Genomic DNA, 26,386 nt, shown 5'->3' with positions numbered 1-26,386 from the left:
TGTCATCAAAATAAACACTTTGATTTCAGTTACAACACAGAATACAAGATATATATGAAAATGTAGAAAAATATCCAAAATATTTAATGCATTTAAATTAGTAGTCTCTTGTTTAACAGTGCAATTAAAACTGTGATTAATCGCAATTAATTTTTTTGAGTTAATTGCATGAGTTACCTGTGATTAATTGACAGCCCTACTTAATATTAATGATAATTAGCTTTTTACATTTTCAGAGCACTACATTAATCCTCACAAGACTCCCCTGCAAATTCATAAGTCTTACAATGTGTATTTTACATATGGGAAAGTTGGTATATAAAGAGGCGACTGGCCCAAGACCAGAAACTGCAAGTCAGTGGTATAGTAAGTAAGTGACAGGACTGAGATTATCACCCAGGAGGTCCTGATTCCCAGTTCTCTGCTCAATCTACTAGATACCCACTGCCACTCCATTTTTATTTACTTTTATTCATTTATGTGGTTTGAATAAATGTTTTTAATCTAACATAAATAGCAGATTATTAGGGTAAATGAGCACTAAATTGCTACGTCCCTGTTGTATCATATACAAAGAGTGTTCATTTTAAAAGATATGAGTGAACAGTGAAGGTGAAAGATAAACAGTGTTCATCTGTCTGGAAGTATGCTGTGGGAAAGTATAAATGTGTAAGAAAATCTCTCTCCATGAATATGTCATTTAAATGTTTACATAACTTAAGGATAATACTTTGATATCAAAGATAAGCATGTAAAATCATGTTAGGATTCCTGCCAAAGGCTTCTTTTTATTTCCAAACTAGCTGGGGATGCATCATATCACTGGGCATGACCAATAATGTCCTTCTTCTACTGATTTTCAAGTGCTATTTCAACAAGATTTTGCGCAGAATGTTTGGTTAGTATTGACATTTTATTTCTACTTCCTCAGTACTGGCTTATGATCTGTTGTTCATAGTAATTGTGAAGAAAATGAAATTCTGTCCATGTAAAAACATGGAATAGGGAAATGATTTTTTTCCTTCAAAAGGAGGATATGGAATTAGGGAATTAACATAAAAGTGCATTTGCTTACTCAATTGGTTTGCTAAGGAGGCTCATGCTTAAAACAAATTGTCTTCCCACGGAAGAAATCTGTTAGTGACATGTTGACCAATTTTAATTTTCAAAGACCCTTTTGATGTTTTCAGATCATCAGCTTTCAAACAGTGTATGACAAATCTAGCTCCTTTTATATTATTTCTATTTGTTTACTGTAGCATCCATGATGTATTAGGTGCTTTCCAGGCAAGGTGATGTCTAGGTCATGATTTTTTCCTGCCCTGAGCAGCTCAGAGTCTAAGAAGAAAAGCTCTCCTGTGAGCAACCAGGGAGTTCAGAATTTTACTGTGTGGATCATTGATTTCATAGCAGTATCACAATTGTATATAGGTGGTGTCCAATTCTTAAAAATGGATTAGAAATGATACTTTTGTATCAATGTCCATCAATACTTATTTCACTTTTATGTTAATATGTTTTCAGATATTCATATATTTTAGCTAACACTGACAGATAATGTAGATTGGTTGGAGTAAAACTGTTGTCATCGATTTCAAGAGCCATTTGTTCTACTGTGGTGTGATAAAGTAAATGTAGATGTTCCTTAAAGCTGCGTAATAACAATGAGTAATGGCTAACATTGATATATCACATTTTTATCCGAACACACACACTCTATAAACTTTTACAAACTAACTAATAAAAGGGTTGAAAGTGGCAATTGTTTAATGGTACATGACAATGCTTAACTGTTCAGGACAGAATGAGAGGGGGCTCACTCGTCTAGTTGGGGGGTGAGGGTAAAACCCAATAGTAGCATTGCCCGTGATGGGGGAGGCCAGACAGCACTCTGAAGCACTCTCCTGCAGTTGTCTTAGGATCCATGCAGAAAGTGCCTTCTTTCTCTGAAGGATTAACTAGCCTTGTCCAGTGTGCCAATCCCCAAACCCTCTTAGAAGGAAGCATGTGGAGGATGGTCCAGGAAGGAAGTGAACCTTAGGCCTTATCTACACTACTGTGGTAAGCTGACCTAAGTTACACTACTCCAATTATGTGAATAACGTAGCTGGAGTCGATGTAGCTTAAGTAGACTTACAGTGGTGTCTACACTGCACTGCATCAACAGGGGACGCTCTTCTGTTGACTTACTTACTGCTCTTGTTCTGGTGGAGTACAGAGAGCTGTCTGCGGTCGATTTAGCGGATCTTCACTATACCCGCTAAATTGACCCCCCTCTGCATCGATCATAGCAGTATCGATTCCCGGAAAGTGTAGACAGGGCCTTAGGAAGTTTTTTGTATACTTCCTCCCCTCCAGCTGCCTAATTCAAAGCTTAATGAAGTCAAGAAAGACTCCCATTGATTTCAGTGGGCATTTAATCAGCCTCTATAGCTGGGAGTTGCACAGATATTTCTGTAACTCTGAATGTGGCCTGTTATGTTCTGTAGCGGTCTGGCTTTTGTTTCCAAATTTTCTCATCAATTATTTTCAAAAACAGAATTCTTAAAGTATTGCAATCAGTAAATTTAGCAAATGGAATGTTCGAGTTTTGGCATTATTCCACTGCATGATGAAAGTGACCACCAGTCAAAAGATAAAACATGTGTGCATATATATTTATACTTTGCAGAACAACCAACAGGCCAACTTTGTTTGCTTAAAGTGTCTGTTTAAAGCATTTTGAAAAATGGAAAATTTAGAAGAGTTTTTGTACAAACAAAACAAAATCTCTCCATTTTGGGGGGAAAAGGACAACTTTCATCAATATTTTTCATTGAACAAATTCCAGCCAACTGTACTTTATTCTCCCAGGGCAAAACCTGTAGGAGTAATGTATGGCATTACCAGTTTAAGAGTCTATAAGTCAAAATGAGTAAGACTTGACTGTAAGAAAAGTTACAGAAATTCTGCAGTATGAGATTATATTATTCTCCAGTCTTTATCATCTCTGTAAAGTCTCAAAATACAGTTTCTGTTGATGGATCCTAAAAGAAATCTGCAAGGTGACTTTAAGACTTACAGACACTTTGTTAGAGAAAGTACAGTACTATTTTATTAATAAAGTCCAGATTTAACTCTCATTTCATGGTGACTTGTGTCGAAAACCAATTTAGCTTGTGTACAGTACTGCTGTACCGTGTGTAGAGTTTAAAGGTATTTAAAAAAGACCACTCAGCTGCAGATGCATTCATCTGGGGACTTACTCATAAATAATTGATAACCCGCTGAAACAAAATCTCTTCATTACTTCTTGGAATGATCACCTCTTCCCCCTTGTACTCATTGTTCTTTTAGAAAGTGCGACAATGCTTTAATTAAGGCATAAGGCAGCCTCTTGTGTTCCCTGCAAAGGGCACATAACTAAACAGCATAAATGAAATGCATGACAAAGGATAAACATTTTATTGTCCTGTGGAAAAATGCTGTGTTTTAATGTGTTGGAAGAACCACTTAAATACTGTATTTGAAACTTCCTTTCATCATATCACAGGAGTGAGTTCTTATAATAGATTATTAAATCAATGTACTGCAATATAAAACATCAAATTAAGGATTATTTGTTGTAATGGAGCAGTTGTAATTACAATATTGGGGCTTAACCCTGCCAGCTCCTACTCCCATGAAGAATCCATGTTCCTGTGAGTAGTCCCATTGTTGATTACAATGGGACAATTTGCATGAGCATGGATTCCTCATGTGAGTCAGGGTTTGTAAGACTGGGCCTTATTTATCAGCCACAGAAGCACAATGATAAAATTGCCTTCTTTCAAAAAGCCATTATACTGTGTATAGATCTAATAAAGTATATTTGTGATTTAATTTTACCATTTATCTTATTTTTAATGGAAAAACTGCCTAGCCGTAAGGAAAGAAGTTCATCTTACTGATGACTTGATTGCTTTAGAGTTATTTGCCAAGTTCTGTAAGAGTCTTTAAAACTTCTAATATTTGCTGCCAATTTCATAGTCTAACTGTTAATGTACAGGAAATGTGAAGATCACATAATTAGAAGAGGAGCCTAACAAATCTTATGGCTATTTTAATGCAAGGTTTTAGATATTACTTTTATTTAATTGAAAGGTGAATGCTATAAAAGCCTTGCCAGTCTGCTGTTTCCAAATGACAGCAAGTTTTAAGGAGTGTAAGCACCAGTGTGCTAGTCCCAGATCTCAATTTCAGGCTTCACAGATCCAACTTTTCCTCCTGGCTATAGCAGGAGTGTGCATCTGTGGCCTCCTCTGGAGTTATGTCTTCTAAAAAATATTGTTTGTGACCAAATGAAGAAAGGACATCCCTCAAAATGATAAACTAATTCTCTCTGAGATTAAAGAAAACCAGATCCTCATCCTGTCCCTGCAAACAAAGTTATTAAGCTTGCTGTTGTAACAGGATGTGCAGTGCTTCTATCTTAACAGAGCTCTACTATGTTAATTTATGGAACTGTATTCAGAGTGCCAGATTCTGTACCCACTGAAGCCAGTGGGAATTTGGCCATTGAATTCAGTGGCAGCAAGAGAGGGTCCATATTATTTACATTGTTTTGATTACTCACTGCCTCGGGGGATCATTAAAACTCCTTTCCCTGCCAGCCAACTTAAACCCAACTCCGCTCTCTGGAACATCTTCCTCCGAATAATCACCCCATTAACACCACCTGTATGTTTTCTCTTGATTATTGATGTAATGTCCATTCCTGAAAATCCTTACTCACATGAATACTTCTACTGATAACTAAAATGTGTGGCTCCTCTATGGCTTAGGACACCATGAGCACATCAGGCCCATGCTTCAGTCCCTTCACTGCTTCTCAGTCTATTTCCATTGCCAGTTTAAGGTTTTGGCCTTTCCAAGCTGAGTTGGAGACTGGATCTCTATCAGTGAACTGCCAAGATAGTTGTACTCTTCTGGAGATCAGTGCAGATCACAAAGCATGTGGGAGCCAGGAACAAACTGTTTTCAGTTGTGGGATTCTGGCTGTGGAATGATCTTCCAGAAGAGATTCCATGAATCAAGATCTAACCGTCTTTAGATAATGACATAAAACTACCTTCTCTGATCAAAATTTTTTCACGATAAGTGGAATCACATTTACAATATCAACAGCCTCCATTGTCCTCCTCCTGTAAAATAACAAAAATTACATACCCCAAGCAGGATTTTCTGTCTCCAGTAAGGGAGATGAGCCAGAGGTGCTATGAAGTCCATTAATGTCTCCACTCTTGCCAATTTATTTACATGGAAGGTGCCCCGATACTACAATAATGGACAGCATTACAGAACCATAACATATATATATATATATATATATATATATATATATATATATATATATATATATATATATATATATATATATAATGAAGGAATGCAGGACTGAGTCTACAAGAAGGCATTTCAGGGACACATACATTTTTAAAAACAAGCAAACAAACTCAAGGGGATTGATGGTTTCTTTGTGCTTCTTGCACAGTGATTCCCATACTCCTGAGGGAATTCTATGCCAAAAAATTAAAAATTTTGAACAAAAAAGTTACAATTCTGCAAAATTATGCACAATTTTATTTGTCAAAATAACACAATATAATCACACTAGTTTCAATTATTTTGGTAATTTAATTCAAAATACCTGTCAGCAAGTATGTCTGTAACAATACAGACAACAAAAAAGATTCAGGAAATGTTTTTTGACAAGCAGATTCCTTACTAGGCATATTAATACAGAACTCTGAGTAATAATTCATTTAAACTACAGTACAGAACCGTATTTCCCACACCTGTCAGAAGCAGTGCAAAGGCTTGTGGGAGTTAGGGATAATGGAGGAGCTGAGGGAGAGGTAAGTAATTGCTGGGAAGGAGCCTGGGTATGAACTTGAAAGGTTGTTGGTATGGGTAGGAAAAGTATGGACCAGGTTTTGGGAGGTGGGGTGGGGAGAGATTGTTAGGGAGTTCCCCCTATGCAGACCCTAGCTGACCCCAACTTCTCTCATTCAGTCAGGTGCATCTGCTCCTGTCCCCATGTGTCCCTGTACCACCATGTGTCCTTGCGCTCCCTGATCACGTGTCCCTCCACCCCCACTCAGATACCCCCTCCCCCTGTCCCCATGTGTCCCTGCACTCCTATGGGTCCTTGTACCCTCTGTCCACGTTTCCCTCCACCCTCACTCAGACATCCACTCCCCCCATCCCTATGTGGCCCTGTACCCCCCCATCTCTATGTGTGTCTGTGCCCCAACTCAGCCATCCTCCTTCCCCCTGTAGCTCTGTACCCCCTCCCCCTCTGCCCATGTGGCCCTGTGCCTCCACTCCCGTTCATCCCCTGGTCTAGTCTGTCCTCTCCCACTAGCCCTTATGAACCCCTGTCTGACCCCGCAGCAGCCCCACGCTGTCTGTCTCCCCATAGATCCTGCCTGCTGACCTGGCCTGACAGGCGCTGTGAAGAAGGCAGGCTCTTTCTCTTCCCCATCCTAGCTGTGGCTGGTCAGGAGAGGCTGCTCTATTCTAGCACCACAGTGCCCTCTAGTGGTTAAAAGACAGAACTGCAGCAACTTTTGAGCGGAATCTATTTTCTGCACACACAAAAAATTAAAAATATGCACGGTACATGAAATATGCACATGTGCAGTGGTGCAGAATTCCTCCAGGAGTATTCCCCTCTGCATAAGGAAGGATCCAGGTCTTCAACTTGGAAGGAGAGGGAGTCAGATGATTCTGTGGCATCATCTCCCCTTTCCCTTTCCAGGCCTCACATAGGCCACCCTGAAGGCCAGGATGAGGGGCCACTGAATCGATCTCCCTGGACCATGTAATCACAATACCCCATGTAGCTTATACAGAGAGGCTCTGGCTACTCTTCCATCTCATCATCTGGAATAGCTTCAACATGAGTGCTAAGCTGCAACCCTGTTACCAGTCCTGGTTTGAGGGGTTGATTTCACTTCTGCAATTCTTTTGCCTTGCACCAGCATAGAGCTCAATTACTTGGACTTTATATGAGTGAAGTGGCTATCACCCTAGATGAATATATAGCAAATATCTATCATTTTTCATGCTAGTAAAGTCTTTCTACATTAGGCATCAATATTCAGACTTCTGAGATAAACTTGTTACTAGAAAACCAGAAGTACTATAAATGGCTGAATATGATAATTATCAAGAATATACATATTTTATAGATTCACCTTCCCTCTTCTCCTTAGTGAGTACTGTATATTTTAATTTTCACTTCAAGCATTGCTATAAGCCTGGGTTCAAAAGTATCTCTCACTTGGTATCTCCTAGTTGTTTTAAAAAAAATACAGTAACTAGAACTGACTGCATTGTGTGTATGTTTCCCAAGTATGAAAGCTATGAAATGCCTCTTCATATTATGGGCAATTATTCAATATAAAAAGTACATTGTTTTGTGATGATTCTGTTTCAGGAAGTGCATTGTTTTGATCTGTTTGTAATATACAAGATTATATCATTTAATTTAGCAGTGTCAGAGATTGTTAATTTAATTTTCCTTTATTCTCATTAAATGCAAGATAATTGATCCAACTCAGTGGATGATTTGAGCTAACACAGTGGACGATTTGAGCTATATTGTTTGCAGATCATTTATTATTTATTAATCTGACACGTTCGATGAGGCATACTGTAGATCTGATTGTCTAAAGAGAGAACTAAGGGGAAATGAATACAGGGGAAACTAGATATTAAAATTCTGTTTTGCGCTTTGAGAAACTGTCAAATTATTGCATAATTTTAGTATGTTTTTTTTAAGAAGGGAATTTCCTGTTTGGTCTTTCAGAATATTGAATAGTCAATTAACACATAAAGTGTTGGAAATAACTCATGGCTAATTGGGCAGAATATCTCTTTCACAGCTTTTTTTTCCTGTGTTATTTGAATAGGAACATAACACAACAATCAAACAAACACAAGAAGTTAAAATGAGTAATTTGAAGGAGATATTTTACAATTGGCTTTTTTGTCACAACCTGAACCTTCCTAATTCACTGACCTAGTTACAGGGCTAAGCCATTTATGACATGCAGTGGTTTGACACTAGTACTGTAGTCTAAGTTATCTTTTTCAAAGAATGGTATTTTCAAAAATTGGCCTCATAAAATGTGTTGTAATAAGCAGTGCACTCTGACAGTAGTACTCTTCTCTCTTGCCTTTGTATAGCCAGATAGATGTTTGGATATTTCTCTTATGTGTACCTTCACAGTTCCACGTATCCTGGATACAATCAGCAATGGATTAGTAGAATAAGCTGCTCACATCTACCAATCAGTGGAGTATGTAAAGAGTATTTTCTGATTATTTTTTTAAATGTACATTTATTAGATATTGCTGTTGCCTCCATTTTTTGACTCTCGTGATCTGAGGCCTTTCTGTATAGATTAACATGTAGCTCAAGGGAGTAATAATTTTTGAGTCCTTATTTAAAACCTTGGAATAAGTCTTACATTAGTTAATAGTTTTAGTAACCAAAAATAATGATCTTTGATTTAAAAAAAATGTTCAGAATTTTTCCATAGTACATTGTAAAATTAGTTTTTGTTTATTTTCTAACTGCAAATATAATTTCTTTGTATCTAGATAGATCAGTATGTTTAGAACAGGTTATTTAATATTTTTTTTTAGTACTTCCGGTTGATGACTTTGAAAAAATCTGTTACTTACCAGTAATTTAATAGATTAAAGCTACCAGGTAATTGGGAAATGTTTTTTTACCCTAATATTTTATATAAATGTGTGTTACAACAGGATCCACTTAACTGGGATACCACAGTGGCCAGTCTGCCATCCCAGTTAAATTGATGTCCCAGTTATGAAGAGACCCCCCCTTTATTCATTGGCTTCAGTGGGAGCAGGATTTGACTCTCACTGTTTGACGTGACTGTTTAGTTTCTTAACCTTAGTACACATGAAAATTAGCTGTTGTATTTTAACTGTTGTGGGTTGAATCCTGAGGTCTCCCATTTAATATAGAAAATGTGTATAGATTAAATGGAGAATAATGTTGGAGAAATTGTGTTGAAAGAGGAGACTTGATATATGTCGAGTCATTAAACAGTACTGGGATGTATTCATAACCAAATATTGCAAACTGTTGGGTATTTATTAACACAGGATCCTTTGGTAATCCTCTTGGGGCTTCTTAGTGGAAATGGTCATGCTCAAAGATATGAAGAATTAAACTCTCATCTGCTAGTAGTTACTAGACTATGGATAGGCTCTCACTGGTAAAAGAAAAATAGTCCAAAATTAGAGGAATGGTTAAAAAAAAAATCACAGGTTGTTATGGAAAAAAATCACACAAATTACATACCCAGCAAAATAGAAAGAGATACTTAGATACTGCCTGCAAAAATAACTCCAGCAGGCCAGTCCAATATATATTTTTTTAAACTGTTAACGTTTGATAGACATGCCTGGCTTGATAAATATGAGTTGTCAGTAGTTTAACTCAATTTAATAAAATCCCCAGAAACAAAAGTGGTATAAAGCATCTCACTCTGTGATATTGAACCCCCTTGTACCCCCTATTTCTCCCTCATACCCAGACCTTCCTGCCGAGCCTCATCCTCTCACGCTCAGAACGCCCCGATGAGCCCAACTCCTTCTGCACCTGGCCCACCCTGACGAGCCACCCACACATGGATCCCCACCCCACTGAGCCCCAACCAGCTACACCTGGATCCCCACCCCACTGAGCCCCAGTCCCCCAGCATCTGGACCCCCCATTAAACCTCCCACGCCCAGACCCACCCGCTGAGCCCCAACCACTTTCACCTGCACCCTCCTGTAGATTTCCCTTATCATTGTACCTAGGCCCCCCAACAAGCCCCTGTGCATCCAGATCCCTTCCCCGACACCTGGATCCCCCACTGAGCTGCCCACACCCAGATTGCCCCACACAGAACCCTCTCAGCACACACCTGGATCCCCCCACACTAAACCCCTTCACACTTGGATCCTGCCTGGCTGAGCCTGCCTGAGTGCACCTGGTACAGAGAGGCAGGGCCCTGGGTTTCTGGGGCAGGCCCAGTTCTTGCGCTGTGTCTGGGTTGGGTGCAGCCTCACTGCTGAGTCTGTGTCCCGGGTGGGGAGCTGCACAGTGATCTCCCACCTCTGTGCTGCCAGTGGCCTGTGCTCCCCAATGCCATGCTGGAGCCTCCACATTTATGTGGCAAATAATATTTGGCAGAATTTTGCAGAATTTTAAAATATTGTGCACAGAATTTTTAATTTTTTGGTGCATAATTTTTAGTATTTTTGGCACAGAATGCCCTCAGGAGTAACTACTGTCTAAAGGAACTTAAGAAACAGAGATTTCTGTACTTGAAATCTGTCTAGAGATGGTTGTCTCATTTCTCCAATATAGTTCTAAACTCTGAAAATGCGCTGTACTTAATTAAAACAACGCTCCTTGCATTGCAACTTTAGTTGATAGTGATTTCTTCTTAGTTTAATCTTTATTTGGAAACTGTTGTATAAAAACAGCCACTGCTCAGAATGTCATATGTGTGTAGTGAAAAATTTAATAACCCTTTAGCACCAACTGTGTATGCCTTAATTAAGATGAATTTATGCAAATTGAAGCAATCCTTTCCAAAGAGCCTGGTGTAAATAACTCATTTGTGTGCTGGGGAGCTGTGTCTGAGGATGGAAGAAAGGTCTGTGGGGGGAATATTACCTTTGGCTCTCTGCAGATGATGCTCCAGCCTAAAGGCAGGAGTGGCCGCAGACCATTTGCTGCAAATTTAACTTTGCCTCCTTTTACCCTTCCACATAAACCTTGTTATCAGATTAAAATCATGACTGGTGTGAAGAAAGTAAATAAGGAAGTGTTATTTACTCCTCCTCATAACACAAGAACTAGGGGCCACCAAATGAAATTAATAGGCAGCAGGTTTAAAACAAAAAGAAGGATCTTTTCACACAACGCACAGTCAATCTGTGGAACTCCTTGCCAGAGGATGTTATGAAGGCCAGGACTATAACATGGTTCAAAAAAGAACTAGATAAATTCATGGAGGATAGATCCATCAATGGCTATTAATGAGGATGGGCAGGGATGGTGTCCCTAGCCTCTGTTTGCCAGAAGCTGGAAATGGGTGACAGGGGATGGATCACTTGTTCTGTTCATTCCCTCTGGGGCACCTGGCATTGACCACTGTCAGAAGACAGGATACTGGGCTAGATAGACCCTTCGACTGACCCAGTATGGCCGTTCTTATGTTTTTATTATTTTCATCCAACGCTAGTAATGCAGACAGTTGGCATAGTAGTTGCTTACATTGGAATGGGTTAGTGTAGTAAAACATTGTATGCAGACTGGTGACTAAAGGAGCTCATGGAAGGTTGACATTCCTAGGGAGGCAGAATTAAGATTGTAGTGCATAGCCTGTGGTGTATGGTAGTTATGGTAATGGTAAGGTGTGTGCCCGTGGATGGAGAACTGGAGAGCGTGTGCTTAATTTTTCATTTTCTTGCTTTTGTTGGTTTGTATCCAGTATGTTGTTTCTAATTACTTCACAACTAAGTTCTTGTTTGTTAATTTCTTCATTTTTTTTAATGCTTATTCAGAAGGGGAGGGCAAATGTGGAGGTAGAAATGCAGCTGAAGACAAAATTTTTGGCTGTCAATAAATTAGGGATGTAAAAGGTTAACTGGTAAGCAATAGTCTTACTGGTTAACCCGCCTTAACTGTTAACTCTGGGCTGGGTGGCTGGCTGGGCCGGGTGGCCAGCCAGCCCAGGCGGCCTTATGCCGACCCGAGTGGCCTTGCGCCCGTTGGTGCGTCCAGAGCCGTGCCACCTGGCCAGAGTGAGTCCAGCCATGCTGTCTGGGTAGAGCGGCTGGAGCCATACCATCCGGCTGGAGCAGCGCCGCCCAGCCGCAGCGGGCCTATTCATGCCGCCCAGCCAGAGCAGCCCCAGTGGATTGGTCCCAGACCCAGATGCTTAATCAGTTAACCATTTAAATGGCATATTTTAATTGTTTAAACGGTTAACTTTTTAAACGGTATTTACATCCCTACAAAAAATATACCTGAATCTTTAAGAGCTGTCAAGTGCATGTCGGTTCTTCTCTGTTGTAGAATAAAATCTGATAGAAAAGTCTAGCTCCTGATGGTAACAGTTTGCATGAACTTGGCCCACATCAATCAGCTTTGTGTTCACAGTGCACAGACTTTCAGTTGTAACAGCTAAAAGTTACCCAGTATTTTAAGATAAATGCCAAACCACACTGCAGGAGATTGACTCCGATCCACCTTTTTATGATGTTTTGTGTACACAGACAGACAATGATTGTTAAGAAATAGAACTACTGTGAACATTTCATCTTGTACTTTCCCTTCACCTCCTTACTGTTGGGCTTCCATTTTAAAGATGCATAATACCTATATTCACCGTGTGCTGTCCATCAGTGAAGTGATGTGTCTTCCACATAGTTACAGATGGTCCTACAAAAGTGTGTACACAAGACCAACAATGTCACCTCTCTTATGACTGCAAATCTGAGAAACATGAGTGAAAATCCCATTCTTAACTGGATAACTCAGGTTTCCTTGACCAGTAACATAATTTGTTGCCTTACAAAGAGACCCGAGTTAACTAATACTAGTTAAAACTGAACTTGTTTGTTTAAGTACTTTATATAATGCCCTCTTTTAAAGTTCAGTTTTGACTACGATTGTTTCTGATTTCCTGAAACACATTGGTCATTGTGGAATAACAGAACAGGTGGTGTGTTTCTGATCTTAGCTGGCATACTAAAAGACCTGAAGTAATATCATTCCCATATTCAAGGAAGGAGGCTTTATCAACACAAAGTGACAGAGCTTTCTCACTCTAAAGGAGAAGTGTGTGGCACTGTGCATGTCTCTTAGTTTTGACAAAGCTAAGTGAAGAAAGAAGAAGTCTAGGAAGAAAATAGAGAAACTGAACTGCTTATGCTTTCTTTGAGTTTATATCTCCTATAAGTTTCTGAAAACTTTTCCTACAGGAGCCCAGTAGTGGCTCATTTATAGCTGACAGCCTCTAAAGGAGCTGAAAAATAAGGATAATGCAAAATGATTTGCAAATGTTGGGTAGAATTTCAGTATAGCTGTTATCAGTGACCCCAGCCTTCTCATTTTATCAGGAAGACTGATTTTTGCATTAACTATAGTTATTGCTGCTTCTTGAGTTCACACTTTGCCAGCGGGGCAGAAGCAACATTGCTGACATGCCATATATTTCCCCCCAAGCTTCTCCATACACACAAAACAAAATTGAAGGGATATTCATGTTCATTTAATTATCTCCCATTAACGATAACAAGAGACTATTTTTAAATGGGCTGGGTCTGAGGTTTCTCAGTGATTCCTTCCCTCTGTATGCACTATTGCAACTGTTGTGACCAACAGAGAAGTTGTAGCTGGGAAGGTCTGAGATAAAAATTCTACAGGTAAGGGCAGACAGCTCTCTGTAGAAGACCTGGAATTTTAAAACTTCCAGCCATAGCTCAGAAGGAAGCAGAGAGTTGCCATTGTAGTGCATGATGCAAAACCATGTCCTTCACACAGGCCAAATTAGGCCACAGTCCAATGAAGCACCTAAGTGCATGCTTAACTTGGAGTGCGTTAGTAGCCCCATTGAAGTAAAAAAGTGAAGCATGTGCTTAAGTGCTTCATCAGAGCTTACTGAAGGAATGACTGGCAACATACTTGTGGAAGACAAGCACCAAGAAGTGAACCTGGGTAGGAATGAGGTAAATCCAAGGTGGAACAGAGAGGTCTTTTTTGCCTGGTAAGACCAAACTGATGTGACCCCTCAGTTCATTATTTCTGGCATCTGGATACTATCGTGATGGCAGAAAAAATGCACAGATTGACGTATATAGGAATAATGGAATAAACTAACAGAAACATTCTGATTAAAATTTTGGAAGAAGGCTTCTTGGAAATTTTAGTTTTCAACAAACCACTACAAAATTTGACAGGATTGTATGTACATATATGGTAGTTACTTATGAAAAGATTTCCATGACAGCTGAAAAAGATATTCACTTCTCAATGCAATGGTACTCCATCAGTGTTTCATAGGAATTACGCGTACAAATCTATTTTTGCAGAGAGGTGACTACAAGTATAAAAATGACATTAGAAGTTATAGTTACTGTTCTCACATGAGCATGTAAGCTTAATCTTTATTTATTGCTCACTAGATAGATGCTAACCGCTGAGAAACAATATACTGATGCTTTCATCCTTTAGTTGTATGTGAGCTGGTGGGAAGCTGTGGTAGCAGTATCATTAGCTAAATGAAAAAAATCTGCATGTTTTCAAGAGCATATTCTATTTGCATTATAATAGATGCTGCTAACATTCTTGATTATTTTGGATCAGTGTGCTCTGATAAAATATTCTGGATGGTTGTGGCCTGGGCAATAGGCCTGGGACTTATACCTAAGGGCTTGTCTACACTTACATTTTATAGTGCTCTAACTTGCTGGCTCAGGGGTGTGAAAAATCACTCCCCTGAGCTCAGCAAGGCTGAGCGCTTTAAAGCGCTAGCGTAAACAGGCTCCGAGTGTTGGGAGCTGTGCTTCCAGCGCTTGGAGCTAATCCCCTCTTGCAGGTGGATTACCAGGAGTGCTGAGAGACCTCTCTCCCAGCGCTCACGCGCGACCACACTCGCACTTCAAAGCGCTGCCGCAGGAGTGTTCCCGTGACAGCGCTTTGAAGTTTCCAGTGTAGCCATACCCTAAGTCAAGTTCTCGGAGTTAACTATTGAACAACGTAGCATGTACAACATGATGAAAAACACGTAATTGGATGTTTAATGAATAACAGTGGACCCATATCAATTAATTATAGTTGAGGTTTTAAGTGCCAAATTGTGCCTGCCTGTCTGTCTCTCTCTCTCAACCCCTCGCCCCCCCAAACAAAACAAAACAAAAAAACACACTGCACCTGGAAGCTAGTTTAAAAGGCCATAGGTAAGGAAATTAATATTCTTAGACTCAGCATGGAGGCTACTTTAGCACATATCAGAAGCAAAGAAGACCTGCAACTCCTACAGAAGAAAGGAAGACAAGAACAAAAAATCAGTATGATGAAATGGCAAAGTTCAATAGGTTTCAGAGTGGTAGCTGTGTTAGTCTGTATCAGGAAAAAGAATGAGGAGTACCTGTGGCACCTTAGAGACTAACAAATTTATTTGGGCATAAGCTTTCGTGGGCTAAAACCCACTTCATCGGATGCATGCAAGAGGTTATTCAAGTCTTCTGGGTATTCTTCACAAAATTGATATCTAACCCTAGCAAATCCCATAGAAAAGAGTGTAAACTCAAACTATGGCTGGTCAAATATAAGATGAAAATAAGAAGGCAATTTGATGAGCTAATAGTCAAAGACATAAAAACTAATCAGAAATTCTTTATATATCAAAAGGAGGAAATATGTAAGAGAATTGGTGGGTCTGCTGGATCATCTGGGAGTTAAAGGAATATTGAAGATAGCAAGGACATTGCAGAAAAATTAAATTATTTGTTAGCTTTATTTTTTACTACAGGGATTTTGGGGAGGTACTCTTTAGATAACAAAGATGAGGAACTGTCAAAGGGGAGTTTATTGGAAGAAACTGACAAATAGCAACAAGTCTCCAGAACTATATGGTGACACACAAGAGTTCTAAAGGAATGTAAGAATGAAGTAATGGAGCTTCTAACAAAAGTATGCAGTCTCTTATTTAAAATCAGCTACTACACAAGAAGATTGGAGGAAAGCAAATACTGGCTGGGGACTCTCATGAATCTCCATTTTCCCATCTGAAAGGGAAGACTGTGATGCATCATGGGCAATGGAGTTCAACCAGGGATCCCAGTCTATAGATGAGAATGGGAGCAGGAGTCACTCTGTCTTCCATGACATGCAGCGGCATTTCCAATTAGAAATATTTTTGGGTTTGAATTGCTGATGAAAAATTGACATTTTTGGTGGGGGGCAGGGCGGGAAGGAAGGGGATATTTTTTACCATGGTCATCTGTTGTTTAATGAATAGGTGGGCAGGACCAGATTAAGACCTTTAGAGGCCCTAAGCACTGAAAAGATTATGGTGCCCCCCATATGTAATTCAAAATAAAAAGTATCAGAGGGGTAGCCGTGTTAGTCTGGTTCTGTAGAAGCAGCAAAGAGTCCTGTGGCACCTTATAGACTAACAGACGTTTTGGCAGCAGAGCTTGGGGTGATACCCACTTCCACATTCTGATCACCATGCTGCAAAGCATGCAAACGTCTGTCTCTCTATGTCTATAAGGTGCCACAGGACTCTTTGCTGCTTCAAAATAAAAACAATACTACACCGTAAAATAAAATTTTATTTTTTTAAATGACACAAAACTTATATGTATGCTGAAATTAAAATAGCTTCTTTCTAGATTTTCTGATTGCAAAATTCTGGATAAATTCATCGAAGCTGACTCGACGAAGCATGTCCGCTTCCATACACAATAGGGAAAGTGAATCAAGTCTGTCCTGACACATTGTTGTTCTCTGAGGTTTTTTTATTCTTTTCAGCTGAGAAAAAGAGCATTCTGCAGAGCACTTAATAATCATCAATGTTAGAAAAATATGTAGTGCGATCTCTACATTTGGAAATACACATTGTGTTCCGTCTTTCAGTATTGTGTCATGAAGATCAATGTGACTGAATTTCATTTTTCCTGTTTCATTAAACTTTGCGCATATATAACAGTGGAACTGCCGTACTTCTCCACAGAGATTCATGTTCAAGTCAACAGGGTGTGAGTCAACTAGCTTTTGGGAACCTTGTGGATATTATTCGTCAGATAAGTCCATATCGTTTAGAAAAGAAAATCTACTTGATAATTCTTTGTACACTTCACCTCTCCTCTTCATATGAGCTTCAAGTGTATCAATTATAGCGTAGTAAGTAGATATGTGAAATTTGTCTTTAGGATTCAATGCTGTTTCTGTTGCACTGCTATCAGTTGCTTGTTTTTTTCCTGATTCGCTTGCGGGACTGGGCTTCTTTGTAGTTAGTAACAGGCAAGATATCTTTCGATATGTCTTCAAATCTTTCGAAATCATTCCTCAAAGTGTGTAAGTGGTCTGCTAATGATTCACAGAGGTCTGCACATGTTTTCAAATCCAATTCTTTTTCTTGGGGAGCTTTACTTTTGTGGTAAAAGTGTTGTAAAATTTCATTCCACATGGTCAACATGCATACAAACTCTAGTTCTTGCATCTTGTTTGCAATGTTTTCTGCCTCTCGTATAGTTTCTCTCCTTTGTGATTGATCTTCAGCTATACTTTCTAATGCATCCACAATCTTTGAGTAGGACTCCAGAATTGCACTTGTTGCCACTGCATGTGCCTCCCAGCGAGTATTAGAAAGAGATTTCAACACACAATCATTGCCCAAATATGTTTTAAGAACTGCCCATCGGTGTGTTGAGGCAGAGAAAAATGTATAAAGTAACTGGACTGTGGAGAAAAACCTTACTGCCACTGGACAACAATCAACAGCACTGCAGCCAACAAGACAGAGAGTGTGCAGCACATGGTATGAATATGGCATATTTGTTCTGTTCTAAAAGCTTCTTCTGCATTCCTTGATAATGCCCTGACATGTTGGCAGCATTATCATAAGATTGACCTCTGCACTTTGAGAAATCTATTTTGCAAACTTAGCACAGATAATGCAGTACTTGATTTGCCATTTCTTCACCACTGTGGCTTTTCAAATTGAAGAATGTTATAAATCGTTTAACTGGTTTTCCATTTGTGGGAGACTCATATCTTAGTACAATACTCAATTGATCAATATGGGAAAGATCAGGTGTAGAGTTGACAGATAAACTGAAGTACCCATCAGTACTTATTTCATCCACAATAGCTGAACGAACTTTGTCACTCATTAGACCAATGAGTTCATCACATATTGTCTTGGATAAGTATGATGGCTTATCTTTGCCAGCATTCCCATATTTTGAGATATGGCCTGCTAAAAATGGGTCAAACTGAGCCACAAGCTCCAACAATCCCAAGAAATTTCCATTCTGCAATGATCCAAATGTGTCATTTGATCCCCGGAAAGGCAGACCACGTTCAGCTAATGTTTGAATAACAGCTATAACATGCTGCAAGACATGTTGCCAGTATTCATGCTCCCCTTTAATTTGTTCTTCCAATTTTTGTGTCAGTCCAGAGCCATGACTTTGATTTAAATCTGTCAACATTGAATCTCTGTGAGTAGTGCTATTTTCATGTTCAATTAAAACTGTGTTCTGCCAGTCACTAAATCCATCTGCAGCAAACCGAGATGTTGAAGGTTTATATGCAAAAAGTTTGCAAACAAAACAGTACACAGGCCCTGTTGATGGTGAATACAGTAGCCATCTCGAGTGTATTTCTCACCATTCGCTTTCATGCTGAAAAATATTTTTTGTGGACAATATCTTGTTTGTTTGCCATTGGTAAAAGTCTGACGTGATTTCTCAAATGGCCCAGTGTGGTGTTGACAGCCATTTGGTCCACGATCTATCCAGTAAGCTACATCATCAGTACTGAAATCAACCCACATACCAGGATCTTTTCTCCTTTTACAGCATGAGCAGGTTCAGTCTCTGACACGTCCACACCTTCTAGAACAATGTCTGTTTTACCACCAGGAGTAGGATGATCAGTTACAGTCTCTGATGTCCTCGCATTATTTCGATCTACGTTAGTAGGATGCCCACCTGGTTTAGGTGGGGATAAGTAATAAAAAGAGAACAGAAAAACGGGGGAAGTGTGTGTAGTGGAGTGTAAGGAAGTCTAACAAAGTGATTTTTCCCCATGATGACTACTTCGAGGGTTTTTTGAAATATCAAATATCAAATTTTTTCAAAAAAAATCTTTTTTGGTTCCCCCTGCTTTGCTGGTGCCCTAAACATGTGCTTAGTCTGCCCTGGGTGGGAGCATACGGCAGAGCTGCTTCTATCCTGGGCATACCCAGGCCTAATTCTTTTGACTTTTGCTCCTCTCCTTCCACAGACATAGGTGCATCAGTCCTTGTGTGATTAGACCATGCAGTCCTGTCTCTAAGCCTATAACTAATTTTATTTTATAAATCCATACTTGCCAAAAACCTGCTCCCTCCTGATAGGGTTGTGTCTTCAGGTTTTCTCTGACTTGAGTGAGTGGAAAAGAATAGCGGAAAAAATGGGGGGTTAGCCTCTTGGATATTTCATGAGATGATTGTATTATTTATAAATTATTTATGACTTTGATTCTACACACTTTCTCCCCAGGTTGCGTGTCTTGTATAACTGAACAGTATGATTTACCTTAAATTGCCCAGCTGACATGCTTCATGAATCTCTGTACACTCTACTGGTTCTGTTCTCTTCTCTGGCCTTCACTAGTGGATAAGAGACATTTGCAGAAAGTGATTTTTGCATGTAAATGTGTTCAAGCCAAAGCTCCAGAGCATATTGTTATAACATATGTACAATCCCCTAGATTTGGTTTACTGCCTAACTCAGTCATTGAGTCTATTTATTTTTTTTTAAATTAGCACTAAACTAAACAGTGTGTGTTTAGTTTTTAGGCGTCACTTTTATGGCAGTCTTTACATTCTTACTTTACTATTTTAAGGCCTCTTTTTTCTGGACAAATGTAGAGAAAAGCTGAACCATAAAGGGTCTTATGAGACAGGATGTTGTTTACAAATGGCTGTATTCTTATACTGGTCTGTTGAGAGGGAGAGGGTATATTAGTATTACTAATGGAGATTACCCATGCAAAATCTCATACATATATACTGGGAGTTTTGCATTTGACTTAAACTGGGAGCAGGATGGGAAGCCTGTAGTGATGCAAATTAGAGTCATAGGGCCATATCCTCAGCGGGTGTAAATCAGCATAGCACCACTGAAATCAAAGAGCTACACTACTTGACAGTCTGATCCTTGAAGCATATACACATTTCACTTTGAATATCCTGGAGGAGCCCAGTTGTTATCTTCCTGTGCACTCAAAATTCCCATTTGTCTATTTGGGATTGGGAGTTAGTGTGCAAATTAGAGAGAGATGATGCTCCACATCTGGAGGCTTATGAAGTACATGTGAGCACACTACAGCAAGAGCTGCATTTAAACCCTAAGGAGGTAGGGCAACTTTTGAATATTCAGGAAAAAACTTATTTCAAATAAAAGACTTTGAGAAGCAAAATAAGGTAGCTCAGAACTTGTTTTATTAATATTATTACCACTTATAAGGTAAATAATGTAAAGACAGTAAAAAAACAAACTTTTGTTTTAAAACTTGGATATTATATTTTTTTTTTTTAAAAGTTTAATCATACTATCTCTACTACCTGAAAAAACCAAGATTCTCTCTTCCTCTTCAAAATCAAAAACAACATGAACTGCTGCACTCACTTTCACTATCATTATCTCTCAGATCTCATTCTTCCCCCATCCCCATTACTTTGCCATTTTTTTTTTATTTTTTTTTAAATAATATCTTCTCTAATATCTTTTATCACTTTCTTTACCCACTGAACTTTTTTTTTTGCAGGTCTTTTCATTCGCATCCAATTCATTTAACTCAATTTCATGTTCATCACATCACATCATTCATTTCATTCTTCATTGAAGGCTTTGAAGGGCATGATAGCTAAACATCCAATGGTGGCAATTGTGATGTGGCTCCCTCTGCAGATGACTTTGTTTTTGCTTTTTTGATTTTCTTTCTTTTTTGTAAAATCCAAAGCCTCATGCTTCTTTCGTCCATCAACCTTTGGGGTGAACATGCACCTGTATGCCACTTGGAATTTTCTCCTTTAGGAAAAGTTTTTTTTTTAAAATGACCAATGGCGCTTTGTTCTTTCTGCTGCAGCAGCACCACAGACAGTATAATGATTTTTTTTGTTTTGTTTTTTTTTTTTTTTGTGTGTGTTTTTTTTTTTTTTTTTTTTTTTTGTTTGAAGGAATGAGTGTGAGTGGTTCATCCATGTTGCCTATTTGACTATTTGTTTTTTTGTTTTTTTTTTTTTTTTTTTGATAATAAAGTTATGAAAATTTATTATTTTCTCTTCGAAATCCTGGTTCTTGTTCTCATCCGAAGCTGCCTCCTCTTCATAAATCTTGCACCATGTGATGCTCTTTGAAATCTTGTATTTGCAACTCTTTGCTGATTTTCACTGCTTGAATGATGATCATTTTTTGGTTGATAAAGCAATACCCAGCTTTTTTCTATTAAGACAAACTCTTTCCTTGTTCTTCTCTTCTTGGCCATTTTGTTTTGAATCCATTAGGATACCAGTGTAGGGAAATACCTAAGTATGGTAATGAATGCAGTTTTTTTTCAACTGAGTTTTCCCGGAATGTCAGGTATCCTGCAATCTGTGCATTGTAGCATGGCTGTGTGTAGTGTGTGTTGTAGCATGGCTGTGTGTAGTGTGTGTTGTAGCATGGCTGTGTGTAGTATGGTAATGTGTTTGTATGTAAAAAAAAAAATTAAGCTTCAGCCCCCAGGAAGCCATCACTGCACACCGCCAATCATAAGTAGTGAGGCATTTCCCCGTCAGCTTCATACACACGCTACCTACTATTGATGATGTGGTAGCGCTGGACCTGGAGCAAATAGACACACACTCTGCTTTGCAGGATGGGGGAGAGGGGTCTGTGTATCACTTAGATCCCATCCCCCATCAGCAGTCCAGCATTCTTTGCTCCCCCCAGATTTGTTTATTGCTATTCAGGTCCCTCTTTAACCAGTGCACACTGCTGCCCAGGGGGGGGGGGGCCTGTCAGTGTAGTGTGTTCTCTAGCTCCCCCCCCCCCCCCCCCCCTGTCATTGCCTGTTTCCTCTTGCCCCCTTCTTTTGATACTTTTTATGGTCTGGTCCCCTTGCCACACTGCTGCAGGGGGGGGGGGGAGGGGGCCTGCGTGCTGCTCTCTTGCCTCCCTTCCCCCCCCCCCTCTTCTTCTCTATTCATTCTTAAAACTGGTACTCTACTTGTGGAGAAGAACAAAAGGAGAAGAGGCACCCTTTGAGTGCAGTATGAAAGAATTTTTATTACAGATACAGTATTTAGTAACTCACATTTAAACAAAGGGAAAGCTTAGTTAGAAGAAGTGAAGTCCCACACTTCAATTGCTTTTTCCTTTCCTGATGATATGGCGAGCTATGCACATGTATTTTGCTATACTTGATATATATTGAAAAATGATACTATATTGACAATTTTGAAATTAATTTCTAATTTTTTTGTAATTACCCTTTTTGAGTTCAGTAGGTGCCTCACTCTCACACACACCTACCCATCCACCAACCATTCCTGGTGTCCTTATGTATCAAGTCTTGTGTTGGAATAGTAACAAGAAAATCCATGAAAGATGTAAAAGAGACTGCAGCCAAATCTGACTGACTACGATACCAGTCACCAGGGTCAGGAAGTATCGTGAATGATGACATCTGTCATAGTAGAAATGCTCCTCAAACCAGTCCAATACCAGACTAGTGAGTTTCTTACCACAAATGCCGCTGAAAATGGATCTTTGGACACTAGTAGCTTTTCTATCTTGTTTAGCTGCAATTCACTTGCCTCACAAACTATTTATAGTTCCTTTGAAATTCTTCCCCTCTTTGCCATCTTGGGACAAAGTGCAATAGCAAGGTAGGAGTGAGGACCAGCTAAGCCCCCACTTGCTCCCTGTGATCTATTCCCTAGACCCTGACACTAGTGGAAAGGAAGGAGTAGAACCAGGCCCCAAGAATCTCCATCATATATGGGCTGGGATAAGTAGAGCAGGATTTCCTAGAGGCAGAGTTAGCCCTGGGGATCACAAAGCAGCTGCAGTGAGATAAATGTGTAGCCAGATATTGCTGCTCCCTTCATAGCCTTTGGGACCTAGCAGATGCTGAACACTTTGTGCAGATTGGTTTTGTCCCAACCTCCTCCCACCCTTCTTACCTGCTGTTCATCTTTCTTTCCATTCTTCCGCCTCCCCTTCCATCACCCTCAGTAATCTTCTTCCCCTTCCTTTTCTCTTCTCCCTTGCTCCTGTTAACCTCCTCCTGCCATTCCCTCCTCACCTCTCCTTTGCCCGTTAATAAAAAATAAGTAAATTAAAAGATGGAACTAACAAGACATGCACTTGTCACCCTGATCAATTTGTGTGTGTACATATCCATAGCCTCTGCTTCTCATCCATTTTTGTCCTTTTATATTGTAAGCTCTTGAGGGTAGGGTTGTCTTTTCATGTGTATTTAGAAAGCTCCTGGCACATTTTGGGCCTTGCTGTCATATAACTAATATATTGTTAGGTGATATTCAAGATACAAATTTAAAAAAAGGGAAAATTCACTGTCATTCAAGTATTGTTAATACCATGTAAGTTAGATTAACTTGACTTTGCATGAAACATTAAATATATTCACATCATTTGTGTACATGTAAAATATAATAGTCTTGTAAATAATTAATTGCATTTTACAGTTGTGAAGTATGTCTCTTTTTTGCATATTATTTTGTGGGAAAGAGTTGTTCATTTATTTGAGGGTGACAGTATTTTGATCAGGCATATATCAAGTGCAAAAGTTTGAGGGTTTTTACTTTGCTGGTTTCTATAATTACCAGATAGCTAATATGAGCTTGTCAGGTCCAACATGCTAATGATTGCTTTCTAGCTTTTAGAAAGACAGAAATTATATAGTAGCTATGTCTGAACAAGATTCTGCTTCAATAGTGTAACTAAAACATGTGATACTGTGCTTTCATAGCATTGCAAAACATACATGATGTCCCTGTTCTCTCAATACAGAAAATAATAAACTCAAAGGTAAATTTCCTTTAGTCGTACTCAGATGGCTATGGGAATGCTGAGTCATCAATAATAGATGAACTCTTTGCAATTTTCTGAGACATCATGGGGATGTATCATGAATCATTTTCAGATAAAAGGTAAATGTTCTGACTGTCTGATTTTACTTCTGTTATAGTGATGCATTTTTCTGCTTGGTTTGCAGATTTCCCCAGGAAAGCGCTATACGGTTGAGAAGCAGTGCATTTTCTTCCTAGGTTGCCTTTACTGAATTGACTGTGTAGACTAAGCAGCTTGATTAAACTTAATTCTGCTAAGTCTTCAGCATTATGTCTGAATCTTTTGTGTTTGGACCTGATTTTACATTCCAAACAGCATGTTTACCTCCATTCTGTGCTGAGCTGTTTAGAAGAATGTAAAAAAAACAGTGCACAGAGAACATTCTCAAGTATCGCGCATGCTTGCTTTTCTGCAATCGGAGTCCAAAACTAGACTAATGGGAATGCAACATATTGTTACTATGTTGCCAACCATCTTACAGATGTATACAATGGGTCTAAAAGATTTTTGTACAGTGTCTAGTTTCTGGAAGAATGGTCTGTAGCTTGTGTTTTCTCTTTCAGTATAGTAAGGTCTTTAACCATTATGGTTACTGCCATTACATTGGGTCTACAAGTGCAAATAGCAGTATTTGAAGGTAGCAAAAGGCAGGCGGTGGAGATAGGTGAAACAAGAAAAAAATGCACAAAATGTTATGGCCTGGAGCAGCTGCAGTTTAAACAGATAATCCAGAGTTAATGTTGAAAAAAAGAAAAAAAATTCTAAAACTACTGAAGGATTCTGTATTTTTTCTCCATTTCAGCACTAAAGTATTGTAGGTGTGAAGTGGAATGAAATTAACAGAGTATTACTACATTTGGGACTTTGCAGATATGACAGTGTAGAGAACGGGTTACTCCACTCCTGGGGCGGGGGGGGGGGAAGAAGGGGAATCAGGAAAAAAAATTGGATGTGCAACCTTAATTCATACCCCGGATATATAGGGATTATGTATTTAATTACATGACCACAGAACAATTTTCGTTCCACACAACCCATGCCTCATTCAGCATACACAATAGACTGTGCTCACTCAATGAGTAAGCTATTCAATATTTTGTTTTCTCCTCATTGTTCAGTGTGGCCCCATGCCTTATTTATGGCACTGTTGAAACCGTGCTCTTAAGAAAGAATTATTAATTTCGTCATGGGTATTTCTTCATCACTATAGTACCCATGTGCTTCAGAAACATTTTTCTTTTTTCACAACTGCTCTATGAGATGAGGAGCTATTACCATCCCTATTTTAAACATGGGGAATTTTGGAATACAGAGATTAATGTCAAAAGTATCTACTAATTTTGGGTGCCCAATATGAGACACCTAGGACCTGATTTTTCAGCCTATGTAGTAGTTTATAATATGTTCAAAGCACAGCTTTCATTGACTTCAGTTGGAGCTCTGGGCATTCAGATCCCAGAATCTCAAGGCAGGTGCCCAGAACACAGAATTAGTGACCATCTATGAAAAGTTTTGTTTAAGTGACTTGACCAGCATCACATAGGAAGACAAGTACACAATCTGATTCTCCAGGGCAGCATTCAGCTGTCTTATCCATAAGAACATACTTTCTTTTCTTGCAGTCCCCTGCCTTGTTCACTACACTTCTTGCAGTGTCTGCTAGAAATGAAGTAGGAGTCCTGTGGAAACAACCACCTGCTTGATTATACAGTCCTGATTCATCCCCCAAAGCAGGTCCTTCCTGTGCATTAATTGAGGCTCAGGGTCTAACTGACTGCCATATCTGATGTCAGGAAGGAATCTTCTCCCAGGTCTGACTGGCTGAGACCCTAGGGTTTTTTGCTGTTTTTTTTTTTTTTTTTTTTGCCTTCCTCTGCAGCATGGGTCACGGGTCATATGCAGATTTAAACTAGTGTAAATGGTGAATTCTCTGTAACCTGAAGTTTTTAAACCATGATTTGAGGACTTCAGTAACTCAGCCAGAAGTTAGGGGTCTATTTCAGGAGTGAGAGAGGTTCTGTGGCCTACAGCTTGGAGGAGGTCAGACTAGATGATCACGATGGTCCTTTCTGACCTTAAAGTCGATGAGTCTGCCCTGGGACTTGGGGATTAGTATGAGATTCCTGAATGAAGGGATTGCCTGCATGCTGACTGGACACCTCTGATCTAGGGCAGGTGTATGTGTATAAATAAAACAAATTATACTTAGTGATGTGGACTCCAATTATATTCGGATTTCCTCTTCCACTGGATGCCCACGTGCTACTGCTCAGCAGAAGAATGACAATGTGTCTGAAGGAGTGGGGCAGCAATATTATACAACATGCATGACTGCTGAAATGCATATCTCTGGATTGTAAAGGGTAGAATTCCATTTTGATTGATGGTCTCTATGTGGATTCCACTGTGCATGTGTATGCACTCCATGTGCCTGGGACTGGAAGATTTTTGTTTAACAATGTCC

The 26,386-nt window shown here is 39.3% G+C and overlaps 1 protein-coding gene across 2 annotated transcripts in view; it reads left to right on the top strand.

The window, feature by feature from the left end:
- The first annotated feature begins 803 nt into the window (after positions 1-803).
- PAG1 (phosphoprotein membrane anchor with glycosphingolipid microdomains 1) overlaps positions 804-26,386 on the top strand; it is a 153,419-nt gene continuing 127,836 nt past the window's right edge. For both annotated transcript variants that reach the window (XM_039524618.1, XM_039524616.1), the window contains exon 1: positions 804-898. The gene's annotated coding sequence lies outside the window, so the exon portion shown is untranslated. The remainder of the gene's footprint in view (positions 899-26,386) is intronic.

Source organism: Mauremys reevesii, linkage group 2, assembly GCF_016161935.1.
Source record: "Mauremys reevesii isolate NIE-2019 linkage group 2, ASM1616193v1, whole genome shotgun sequence".
NCBI classification, from domain to species: Eukaryota; Metazoa; Chordata; order Testudines; family Geoemydidae; genus Mauremys; species Mauremys reevesii.
This window is presented reverse-complemented; position numbering and strand designations above follow the sequence as displayed.